The 13,166-nt window shown below is 38.7% G+C and overlaps 1 pseudogene; it reads left to right on the top strand.

Moving 5' to 3' along the window:
* The first annotated feature begins 4,329 nt into the window (after positions 1-4,329).
* LOC149213905 (importin subunit alpha pseudogene) lies at positions 4,330-4,677 on the top strand (annotated as a pseudogene).
* Positions 4,678-13,166: the final 8,489 nt, after the last annotated feature.

The raw sequence follows: 13,166 nt of genomic DNA, 5'->3' as shown, positions 1-13,166 counted from the left end.
ATAGATTCCCTTGTTGCAGATGCAGGCATCGTATCATTTCTTTTGTTGGTTTAGAAAATGTGTAAATGTGTATATGTGGTTATTGTAAATACCATAATGAGCTATGTTATAAAGGTCCAGTAAACAATATGTTTGTCGTTGTTTAGAAAATCTTCGGCAAAATCACATAACCAATCTTGTGTCGACGCGTTTCGAACCAACCAGTGTGGTTCACAGTTTGTCATGTTTCAGCGGTGGTCATTGTAAATACTGCAACAAGCTAAATTATAAAGCTTCACAGGCAATATGTTTGCTTTTCATAGGTTTTGCTGAGGTCTTGGTGTGGTTTAACACCGAGGATGATTGTTACCAATATAATTCATAACAAGTAAATAAATAAAACGAATGTAAATATTAAATAATCAAATATTGATTATGTTAAATAGTCATTAAGTTAAGTGAAAGGTGTGTCTAAAAGACATTCCTATTCATGAAAGGACACCTGCTTAAGTATACATATGCGAGTCCTTATTGTAAAAATCATCACTTGTACATTTTATATATATAATAATTTCTTATTATAAATACTTCTACGTATTTCTACATTAATTCAACAAGCTATAAGTTTTGTTGCTTCAATGGTATTAGAGCCATGGCGCAAAATATAATGATGCGAGTCTTTGAACGTTGTTCACCGCATAATATGCCATTACGTTCACGTCCTGAATTCATGGAGTAGTTTAGTAAAATTCAAGAAGCATTTCAACGTTTAGAAAAATCATATGTAGAAGTTAAAGCATGTCGAAGGGAAATCGACAATAAGGGAGATGATAGCGACAGTGAAGAAATGAAACAGGATCAAGATGAGGATCCAGATGAAGTTCATCTTGATATGGATGGAAATGATGAATATGAAAATGATCCAGATGAAGTTGATCTTGATACGGATGAGAATGATATCAATCAAGATGGTGATACAGATGAGCTTGCTAGCCTGGAGACTGTTGAAAAAACTGAAAAGAGTGTTAAAAGAAATAATGTAATTTCACCTGAGTCTAATGTGGAAAAAGCCATTGGAAAAGGGGTTAGAAAGTCCCCTGAACCTAAGAAGGAAAAAATCCTTCCAAAACCATCTGTGAAGGAAGTAACAGAGGACAAAGAAATACTTTCTTCAGTGAAGAAGGAAGATAAATTTTATACTTTGGAGCTAAGGAAAAGTTTAAGCCAGAGGGAATGCAAAACCAAAGATTTAGATCTTGATAGGAGTAAAACAGTCAAGGTTTTATCTTCTTCTAAGCCAAAAGTTAAGAAAGGGCCCACCATGCCTCTGTCTTTCACTAACAATGATGTCAAAATTTCGGTTATGGCTGTAATTGAAAGAACAACAACTAGCATAAATTTGGATGATGTGTATACAAAGCACCAAGTCCCTTCAACACATAGGAGTTACAACATGAGGAATTTGGATAAAACTATTATTCAAGGAAAAGTCAAGGGATCAGTTGAGGTTGTCAAGTCAGCTTTGAAAAAGCTTGAAGAAGGTGGCAGCATTGATGAGGCTAAAGTTGTTTGTTAACTATATGTACTCCTGCAAATGTCTAAATGGAAGAATAAATTGAAGGCTTATCTTGCACCATCTATACATTTTATGTGTTACACATCATTTGTTCGACATTTTATTAAAGTTGATAAAGTGCAAGACGTTGTTGAAAGTCTTCATTGGTATGTACAAAATGGTGATATGATTGTGGATTTCAGCTGTGGGGAAAATGATCCTTCAAGGCTGATGAAAGCAAAGCTTGAACAGTCTAAGAAACAATGTTTTTTTTAGGAATTTCAACATAATTCAGCCAAGGAATAATTTTGAGTTTAAAAAATGGGGTTGGCTGACTGTTGGTCAAGATGAATTACCAACCGATACCAAAGTAATTATGGGGTTGAATCTTCCATTTGGTGTTAAAGCTGCTCTTGCAAACAAATTTATTAACAAAACCTTGGAGTTTAATCCAAAGTTGGTCATCCTTATTGTTCCAAAAGAAACACACAAACTTGATGAGAAAAAGAGATGAAATAAATATGATCTTATTTGGGAGGACCTAGATCTTTTGAGAGGCCAATCATTTCAGGAAGGTGAGGCACAATTTTCAGATTGATGCAGGGAATATACCCCATTACAAACAGAAAGTCTGCTAAAAAACACAGAGAAGGTGTTTCATCTATCCCCAATTCTCAGCCCTGTTAGCATTATGATGAATGTGTTGTACTTGATGGCAACCCTCTTGTAGTAGAACAACTCACTTATACATGGTAACTAGATGAATCTTCACAAGAGATATCAGATGTGACATTAATACATGGTAGTTGTGTTAACAGATGTGATGCAGGGCAGTTCAAAGGAAATGACAATTCACAGTGCAGCAAGTTAACATTATGATACAGGTGTTGTCCTTGATGATGAAGATCAAAGTACTACAGGTTAACAGTATTGAATCACAGTTCAGGCTCACAGAATGAAAGAAAAAGAGTTATACGCAGGTTTACCTTGACCAAGCTGCGTATATACACAGGTTCATTGAGCAGAAGACGCGTATGCGTATACACACACTTTCACGCAAGGAAAAGCGCGTACATGTTGGAAACTAAGTTTTTGGTCCATGGTATTTTGGTATTGGTCCATGGTATTTGGTCCGAGGTATTGACCCCAGGTATTTAGACCAAGGTATTGGTTCTAAGTGGTTTTGGACCATGGTATTGAGTAAGGCCTAAGACTATAAAAGGAGGAGAAGATCATTAGGCAAAGGCACGGAGAAAGTCTTGAATATCTAATGAAGTGTGAGATCCAGTATGCAGGTTATGGGTTTATGATGCTTTGCTTGATCTGAGCCAAGGAGGAATCTCAGCGGTTGATGGAGGACAAGGTCTAATGATGGATCGGGATCTTATGGCTTGGAATGAATCATCTCTATATGGTTTGATCATGCTTATTCTAGATCTGTATACTGACGCATGTAATGTTCTGTAAATATTATGATCTAACTCAAGTCTAGAATAGCTGCAAATTATGAATGAATATTTACAAATGTATACACTGGTTGACTTTGATAAAAGCACGTATATACGTAGGTTAGATACATCTAAGTAGCGTATACCATATGAACTATGATATTTGAAGTTACAGGTGGTTCTGGTTATTGATGCAAAGTTCTGAGTTCTGGTGTCTGTATTCCGCATATTCAGATTGGTTGACTGTGTTGAGCTTCAGTGTTGATAGATGAGATTTAATAATGGATCAGGATCATAATGACTTATCTTTATGTGATCTGATGGACTAGATCTGGTTGCTAACACACATACTATCCTTTTGTATGTAATGATCTGGGTATGTCTGAAGTCAGGAAGTGCAGCGAAGTTATAAGTATTTGATGACATATACGCTGGTTCGCTTTGGTGAAGTTGCATATACATGCTGGTTCGGCTCTTCCAAGTAGCGTATGCACTCTGATGCATGATGATACAGCTGGCTCTGAATATTATTGCAGAGTTCTGTGATCTGCTCTGTGTTCTAGTGACTGTGTTTCTGTTGACAGGGTTTCAGTGATTCAGTGTTGGGTGATTCAGAGATTGATGATTGGTTGTATCGCAGTGGTAATTGATTTTGAGCTTCAATGTTGTTGATGGGTCCAGTATGAAAATTGGATGAAACGTGGCCTTCAAATTATGGTGTTGTGCTTCAGGAGTATCCAGTCTGAAAATTTATGAAACGTGGTCCCTGGAAGAAAGAGAAGGTTGTAGCCTTCTGTAGGTCAGCACCTACGTACTAGTACATCAACTAGTACAAGAGCTAAGGGGGTTATAGCTCCCTTCCAAGAAAAGCTGGAGAACAAGAGAAGGTTGTAGCCTTCTGCAGGTAGAAGCCTGCAGTCTAGTATAAGATTGCTCCAATACAGAAATATTGTAAAAAGAAGTTTCTTATTAAAAGAAGATAGAGACGAATTGCAGCAGGTGGTTTTCACCCACATTGGGTTTCCACCTTACATCATGGTGTTCATGTGTGCTTCTTGTGTGTGATGATCTGTTCTGTTTTATTGCACCTGTTTACTATTCATATGGTTAATGAAGTTCTGATGCACTAATTAAAGATCAACATTTAATGGATTAACTGAATCATAAATTTACTGGATATACGCTAGTTGCATTAGACACAGTTGCGTGTACACGCGGGTTCCCTTAAATGAAGTAGCATATATGAATCTGAGTATGAAAATGAAAAAGTTATTGATTTGATAATATTGATTCACCCCCCCTCTCAATATTATTTCCAACAAACCCTCCATTGGAGATGATCAAATCATGTCCTTGGATAAACCGTTGCAGAAGTTTCTAGCGATTACTTTTGCGCTTGCTTCTGAGGATATTAAGGGAAAGGAGGTTGTTGTTATTTATCTACGAAATTTGTTATCTATTGAAAGTAATACTTCAATCGACGCAGTCATACATCCTAGTGCAGTTCCTCTGCTTGTTGATATTCTATGGAGGGACGAGGTGCCTCAGCTCCAGTTCGAAGAAGCTTGGGTTTTGACAAATATAGTCTTGGGAACCTCTGAGCATACGAGGGTTGTGATTGACCATGAGGCATTACCTATATTGGTGGGGCATTTTAGCTTTGTGTATGATAATCTCCGACAGGCGTTGTTCTAGACAATTCGAAGAGGAAGCCACGCACACGCTGCAGTTAAGAGATGTTGCTACCTCGCCGTTAAGAGGTGTGCCCAGTTAAAGGGTCAACAATTGTGGTGTAGCGTCGATTCACATGAGTTCGGTCAAAATAAAATTGTGCCCGAGTCAATACATAATGCAATAAGATATCAACCTCCAACACCTCTTTCTCCATTCTTCCATCACCCGAAGCCAAATCAGAGGCTCGCGTTCTACTACCATCACGATGCGACAACTTCTCGAAATGAATTGGGTGTTTCCTTGGTCGCCATTGCGTAACGTGGATACTGTGAATGATCCCGTAGGAGTTTTTGGGTTTGGTCAAATGGGATTTACGTCACGTCCCTTTTTTTTTAAATTAACCATGATTCGTGGTAATATATATACGATTGGGTAAAGCATGAGACATAATTATTAGAAAGGAACGATTATCATGATTGGGTAAAGCGTGAGACATTGTATAATGTTGATTAAAAAGGAACAATTATGTTATATAGTTCAAGACTATATAATTAAATTATTTATTAATTTAAAAAATAGAGTTCTTAAAAAAAAACCGATAACCTTGGATTCAAGACAGTGTTACCAAGCAAATTATTCAAGGCAAAGGTGCCAATGGCATCGAGTTACATATGCCGAGATGACAAATGCAAACTGAAGGAAACTGCCGACAATAAGCTTTGAGGACAAAGCTTCTGAAGGAAGGGGCTATGTTATGAATATAATTCATAACAAGTAAATAAATAAAACAAATGTAAATATTAAATAATCAAATATTGATTATGTTAAATAGTCATTAAGTTAAGTGAAAAGGAGTGTACAAAAGACATGCCCAGTCATGAAAGGACACCTTCTTAGGTATATATATGCGGGTTCTCATTGTAACAATCATCACTTGTACATTTTATATATATAATAATTTCTTCTTACAGATACTTCTATGTATTTCTACATTAAGTCAACAAGCTATAAGTTTTGTTGCTTCAAAGATGTTCCCCAAGGGGGATGGGTCTATAAAAACCCCTGGTTAAAAGATCATGTAATAAAATTTAATAAAGGAAAAATAAGACCATGGCTAAGGGACACTTATTCCAAATTGAATGTTAGCCAAAGATATCCTAGTGGGAATCACTGGATGTGTTTATAGCAAAGGGAAATTGGCAAAGGCAATGGAAAAGGCATTAAAAAGGGAAAAAAGGTATTTTGGCACATTTATTTATGAAAATAAAGGGAAAAAAGGAAGGTGAAAGGTCATAAGTTGCATGTGAGGAGGAAATTGAAGGAAAATAATGGAAAATGAAGAAAATAGAGTCCTCATTAATAAAAAGGCTTATGAGGATTAGTTGGTACCTTTTGTCAATTCAGTTTTGGAGCTCTCTCATTATTCTCTCTCTCACACACTCTTGGACACTTAGATTTTTATTGGAGCACTCTAGATTTGGAGCAAGGAAGGGAAAAACAAGCAAAGGAAGTACAAGGAAAGGAAAGGAAAGCAAGTATCAAGCAAGGAAGAGCAAGATCAAGCAGCTTCAGCAAGAATACTTGCAGGTAACATATTGCATGTGTGATTTCCTATCTGGTTTTGACATGCATGGCTTTGCATGTTGGTATATGGTTCTCTTGATGTCGGTGGCATGGTTTTGTCGGGTTATGACAGTGGTTTTCAACCTTGCCTTGCCTTTTTCCAGATATCCATGGTGTGATGGGATTGTTTTCTCAGTTTTGAGCTTTAGAATTACCAGATTCTTTCAAAATGCAGGGTAGAGGTGGTCTCAGGAAAATTCCCAAAGGCCTAGGAATCCCTTGACCGGTTTTGGTGGGATACACGGTAAAGCCTGAGGGTGGAGTCTCGATTTAGGGCCTAGTGATCCGGTGTGGATTGTGGTAAAGCCTGAGAGACAAGGAGACAAAAAATTACTCAAGGATAATGATGGAGTCCAGAGGCATTCCAAACTCGGTTTGGTTTTGTGATCTCGGTGCCAGTTTTGGTGAGATCACGGTTTCGTGAGGGTGGAGGTGGTTTAACCTTTGGATTCCCTTGGCTATTTTTGGATTGGTTTATCCATGACATCCCAAAATCATGCTTGGAATATGGCATGGGGGTGACTGGATGAAAGAAAGATTTAGTTTAGCCATGTCTACGATCGGGTGGTACATGGAAGTCCCGAACCTGGTCGACTCTTGCCTATGTTTAATAAAAGCTAAGTTCTTTTACTTTTTTGCTTATTAATATGTGGCTCTAACGGTTTTTATTTCATTATTATTTACATGGTTTAATGTTGGTTATAATCTTGGTTATATCATTGGTTATGGTCATGCTTATTTCATGTATTCACTTGTAACTGAAAGGATAATGGATGCAAGACCTAATTGATGTCAAAACAATTAAGTGAAGAGGGTGGTGATCCTTCTAATCAAGTCTCATATGAGTTACCAATCATTTATGCTCTGTCTTGTATTCATGTCATGTAGATTACATTGATGCCAAGTGTTTTACAAAATGTTAGTCTCGGTTTGGGATGGTCAGGCCAAGTCTTGGAGCCAGTTTTTTATTTTTAATTCTTGTGGTCATGTAATTTATGGATTATGAAAGCTACAGGGGTTTCTGGGCAATGCCTTAGATTCTGGGCTTGAAAAGTAGCACAAATCTCGAATTCCTAAGCACAGGTCTGAGGAGAAACATCTCTAGACGCATGCATACCCATGTTGTGCATGCGTCCAAATGTTTTATGACGCACCTTTATCCATATCAATGGATCATCTAGGGTTTAGTGGTTTAAAAGCTCAGTGGGACCTAGGGGATGGTCAAGGGAATGACTGGGATGTATTCTAGGAGTCTTGTAGGAGGTGTAGAAGGTCTGGTATGTGTGTTTTTGTCGATTCCACTTCCTTAACTAACACATAGGGATTCAAATCATATCATAGTAACTTCTCATCACATGTTTACCCCGGTTGGTCGGTTACTTGGGTAGATGTGGGAGGAGGGTGTTTAATCTATAATGCAAACTTGAAGGTGATGGAAAATTGCAAGTAAAATTTTATGTATTTTGGGTAATGGATCACTTTACAAAACACATAAAATAATGATTTTTAAACTTATTTAACAACAATAACATAGAAAATATACCATATCAGAAACACATAACAACAAAAATGATAAAGGAGTTCACCCCTCTCTTGGGCTACATCTCCTAGTCTAGCTTCCAATGTTGGGCCTCTTTCATTAAGTGATAAAATTTGTGTTTACATGGATTTACAGTGCTCAGAATGTAAATATTATGTCTCCAATGGCTTCAGAACAGTAAAAAACCCCTAACTGGGCTTTTGTTGGGCTCAATTTGGCCAAAAACTGAAGAAGTTATGCTCTCTCCAAGTTTTTTTTCTGCTAACGGATCTACTATCCATCCTACGAATTCGTCTTTTCTGGGCACACCGAGCGACAATTTCGCTCGACATCGGCAAGATTCGCGCCAAATTGGGTGTATTTTGTCGCTCACTTTAAATGACCAATAAGGCATGTAGCGCAAAATAATGGCCACATGGGGCCATGCGCTCGGGGCTAGGGCTAACCACCCACCCCTGTCGGCATAGCCCCCAAAAATTTGGCATTTGGTTCTGCACTGTCATAAAATTGAGGATGTTCCCCATTTTTTTGCATACGAGCACTAAATTCCACCCTGCCCATGTTGTGTGGTGCGACCGAAGGCTAGTCCTTATACTTCCACCACCCATGTTGGCTCTCCGCTCTACCCGTGCACTGGGTCACATGGACCACCATAGAACCTGGGGTTGGCCCTCTTATTAGCTCTCTGTGCTGTCTACCATTAATCGTATGGTGTGTGCACGAGACCGTGGGCTGGTCCCAAAACTCTGCCCCGCAACTGTTTAACACTCTGTGCTTTGGCATGTGGTATGGTGGGTATGTTGCAGGTGCGAAAACCTTGGTTCGGGGTTAAGCCCAAGCCCTCAACTCCCCTTCCTGTGGTCTCATGGGCATGGGGTGACCAAGGGCCAGGGCTTAGCCTCGTCCCCCAACATTGCACTACAAAAACTTTAAATACAAATTTAGAACAATAGTGGTTAACTTCCACCTGCGCCCTAGCAGTAAGGCACTGTATTATTGCTATGTAGGTCTTATGTTCGATTCTGGTCGAGCCTTTGGCCAACCCTTGCCAAATTTTGTTTGACCCCTAGGTGCCACATTGCAGCCCATGATTGGGCCACGTGGCATCCCACCATTGGTCCACATCACAAACTCAACCACGAATCAAATCACAACAGATTCAAACCAATACGGAGAGGCCAAGTGGTAGCCTGCCATTGGCCCAAATTGTACAGTCACCTTCCCCAGTGATCGTACGGATTGCCTAGTTAGCAATCCTGAAACCAACCTGCAATTTTTTCCCTGTTTAGGAAAACAATTAGAACGTGATATCGGGAGCATACGATATCGGTTTTGAGTGATTTAAATTGTGTTGGATTCAGGTCCTCGAGATCTACCCTCTGGTAGAGGTTTTGAAAAATTTTGAACACTTTTGAATTTTGAGAAATTTACTGATCCCCTGGATCACTCCTCCCAACTGGAAGCTTTTGGATCTCCAAAAGACTATTTTCAGTCAACAAACAGATGAGGGTACAGTTCCCTCACCCTTCCCTTTTCAATCCATTTGGATTTGCTTGGTTTTGTACCTTTGAGCCCCATATGAAGGTGCTTCACGTTCCCTCTTCTTGAAGTTCTTGTTTTTTTGTCAAGAATAGGATCTTGTTGTAGTTATTCAAGATTTTTAGGAGAGAAAACTTCTCTTGAAAGAATTTGAACATTCTCTCCTAGGTCTTCAACCAAAGGAGGTTCACCCAGTTTCAAGTTCTTTTCGCCTTAAATCTTTTCTTTTCTGATGCAAATCCTTACTTTATCTCCAACCTGAAAACTATGGTCAACACGATATTGCTTATCGTTTTTCTTCATGTACTTGGTTTGTCTCTTCATCAAATGTGATTGCCATCTCCATGCACCATCCTTTCTCAAAGCAAAAACATTAGGAGACCTACAAGAAGATGTATTAGAACTAATGTTCCTTATGTCAAGTAGCACTTGCTTCTGGTTCTTGATTCCTCCATTCTCTAACACTGACATCTTGTTCATACCAATATTCAAAATTGATGCATCCTACTGCAAATGAACTTCATGTTGTTTTCCTCTTTTAGGAGGCAACATGTTAGATTCTTGTAACATCTTATCACATGTGTTAACAACTTCAACTAAATCATATTTATTTGTTGCATCACATCCTTGGAAGGCTTTAGATTCATCAACATCTTTATGTTTAATCATCAACAATGCAAAATTTTGACTAGAGTTAACAAACCTCTTCATTTGTCCAACATTCACAAGAGACAAATTCAACTTCTTGTGATGTGCTCTATCAATATACTCAATCCCATTTTCAAACAAATGATACTTATTCTGATGGCGATGAAAGATGGCTTTCCTGTCATATAAGTATGGGCTTCCCAAAACAATCCCGCATATGTCAAGTTGTACCACATCGAGTTAGACCTCATCAGTAAAATTTGTAGTGATAGCGAATCTAAGTATGGATTTTCTTGTCGCTTGCAATTTAGCATTGTCACATACCCAACCCAAAGGATAAGTTTTAGGATGAGGAATGGTTTCCAAATTTAGTTTCTTGAAAATGTCTTCTGAAATAAGGTTTACTTGTGCTCCACTATCAAAAGACGTATCTACTTTTTTATGCTTTGTGATGACCCTAATATGGAACAACTCTATTCTTTCTCTTTCATTTTGAGTTTCAATGGGTTTGCTAGAAGAACTAGTACTTGCAATATAATCCTTACCTTTCAATCCCATGGCTATGATTTTTGTTTCATCTCCAGAATTAGATCCTAGATCTTGTTGTGTAGTTGTATCAGTCTTTTCTTTCTACTTGTTATTAAAATTTTTGGGTCTTATCTTAGGATGAAGTTTCCAACAGTGGTCTTCATCATGGCCTTCTTTGGAACAATGTTTATATGTGATTTTTTATCCCTCTTTCTTGATTGAAGCATTCTTTTTATCCTTGCCTTTGAACTTCCCTTTCCTTTGTCTCCAGACTTAAATGACTTCTCACTAGTTTCTTCAGAAACATTCTTCCCTCTTGCTTCTAAATGATTTTCCTATACACAAACTTCATCTAGTTTTGTAGGGTTAAACATGAGAATTTTGTGTCTCAAATAATTATGTAAACCTCCAATGTATTTGAGTAAAGTGTCTTGAGAGGATAAATCTATCCCCAAAATCAAAGCTCTTTTCCTAAAATCTTGAGTATAGCTTTGCACACTTTGACCCTTAGCCTGCCTAAAGTTTTGCCAATCCATTATAGCTTTTTGCATGTATGCTAATGGATAAAATTATCTTCTTATTGCAACAACAAAACCATTCCAATAGGATAAAACCTTACCATGTTTCTTCGTGTCCTCTTGAGTTTTGGCCTCCCACCAAATAAGTGCTGCACTTTCCAACCTAAGAGAAGCAACCTGAATTTTGGTCTCATCATCCTTGATTCTTTGTATCTTGCAATACACCAATCTGACAAATCCAATTATCTAATTTCTTAGCATCTATCTCTCCATCATACACAGGCAAATCAAACTTTATGTCAAGATTTAACAAAGGAGTTTTACCATGTCCCTTTGGAGAATTCAGAGGTGTTTGTGAAAGGGTAGAAGAAGTAGAAGAAGATGAGGATGAAGATGAGGATGAGGATGGAGATGATGGTGGTGGCTTGTTGTCATTTCCTCCATTCCCTTTTGGAGGTTTGTATCCTTTTCCTCTATATCCTTTTCGAGGTTTTGAGCTCTCTCCTTGCAACCTTTAGTTCCTCTCCTGATAAAGAACTTTGACCATTTCAAACATATCAAAGAAATATTTTTTGAAAATTATTTCATCTTCAGACATCCTTTCGGGACATTCTTCATGTGCCATGACCAGTGAAGCTTGAAGTATAAGTGTTCTCCTTGAAGCAATTTGAGAGATTGGCTCCACAAGTTCTCCTTCTCCTATTTTAAGCTTCAACCTTGTAAGCATCAGAAAACACTTGCAAACAAAATCAAACCTTCAAAATAACCTTGGCCTCTGATATCAAACTGATCTGTAATGCAAACTTGAAGGTGATGGAAAATTGCAAGTAAAATTTTATGTATTTTGGGTAATGGATCACTTTAGAAAACACATAAAATAAAGATTTTTAAGCATAGTTAACAAAAATAACAAAGATAATATGCCATATTAGAAACACATAATAGAAAAAAAGATAAAGGAGTTCACCCCTCTCTTGGGATACATCTCCTGGTCTAGCTTCCAATGTTGGGCCTCTTTCATTAAGTGATCAAATTTGTGTTTACATGGATTTAAAGTGCTCATAATGTGAATATTATGTCTCCAATGGCTTCAGAATAGTAAAAAACCCCCATCTAGGCTTTTGTTGGGCTTAATTTGGCCAAAACCTGAAGAAGTTATGGTCTCTCCAAGTTTTTTATGCTAACTGATCTACAAATTGGACTAGTCTACTATCCATCCTATGAATCCTCCTTTTCCGGGAGCACCGAGTGACAATTTCGCCCTGAGCCGATGAGATTCGCATCGAATTGGGTGCACTCTATTGCTAAGTTTAAATGACCAATAAGGTCTGTAGAGAAAAATAATGGCCATGCACCCGGGGGTTGGGGCTAATCGCCTGCGCCCATTGGCACAGCCCCCAAAACTTTGGCATTTGGTTCCATGCTGCCATAAAATTGGGGTTGTTTTCTGCGCTTGAGCGCTAAACTCCACTCCACTCGTGATGTGGTCCCATGTTGTATGGCACGACCGAGGGCTAGTCCTTATACTTCTGCCCCCACCTGTTGGATGTCTACTCTTACTGTGCACTGGGTCACATCGGCCACCATAGGACCTTAGACTGGCCCTCCTATCATCTCTATGCATCGTTTACCATCGGTCATATGTTGTGTGCATGAGACCGTGGGATGGTCCCAAAATTCCGCCTCGCAACTATTTAACACTATGTGATTTGGCATGTGGTCTAGTGTTTGTACTACAAGTGTCGGAACCATGGGTCGGGGTTAAGCCCGAGCCTTCGGATCCCCTTCCTATGGTCTCGTGGGCGTGGGGTGACCGGGGGCCAAGGCTTAGCCCCGACCCCATCCCCCAACATTGCACTACAAAAACTTTAAATACAAATTTGGAATTATAGTGGTTAAGTTCCACCTATGCCCTAGCTGTAAGGCATTGTATTGCTGCTCCAGAGGTCTTGTGTTCAATTTCATTCGGGCCTCTGTCCAAACCTTGCCAAATTTTATTTGACCCCGGGGTGCCACGTCGCAACCCATGATTGGGCCACGTGGAATCCCACCATTGGTCCACATCACAAACTCAACCACCAATCAAATCACAGTAGATTCGAACCAATATGGAG

Source organism: Pinus tabuliformis, chromosome 1_1 (genome assembly GCF_031772625.1).
Source record: "Pinus tabuliformis cultivar Carrire ecotype Pingquan chromosome 1_1, CPIR1, whole genome shotgun sequence".
Taxonomy (NCBI): domain Eukaryota; kingdom Viridiplantae; phylum Streptophyta; class Pinopsida; order Pinales; family Pinaceae; genus Pinus; species Pinus tabuliformis.
Note: the sequence above shows the minus strand (reverse complement) of the source record. Positions and strands in the feature narration are given on the sequence as shown.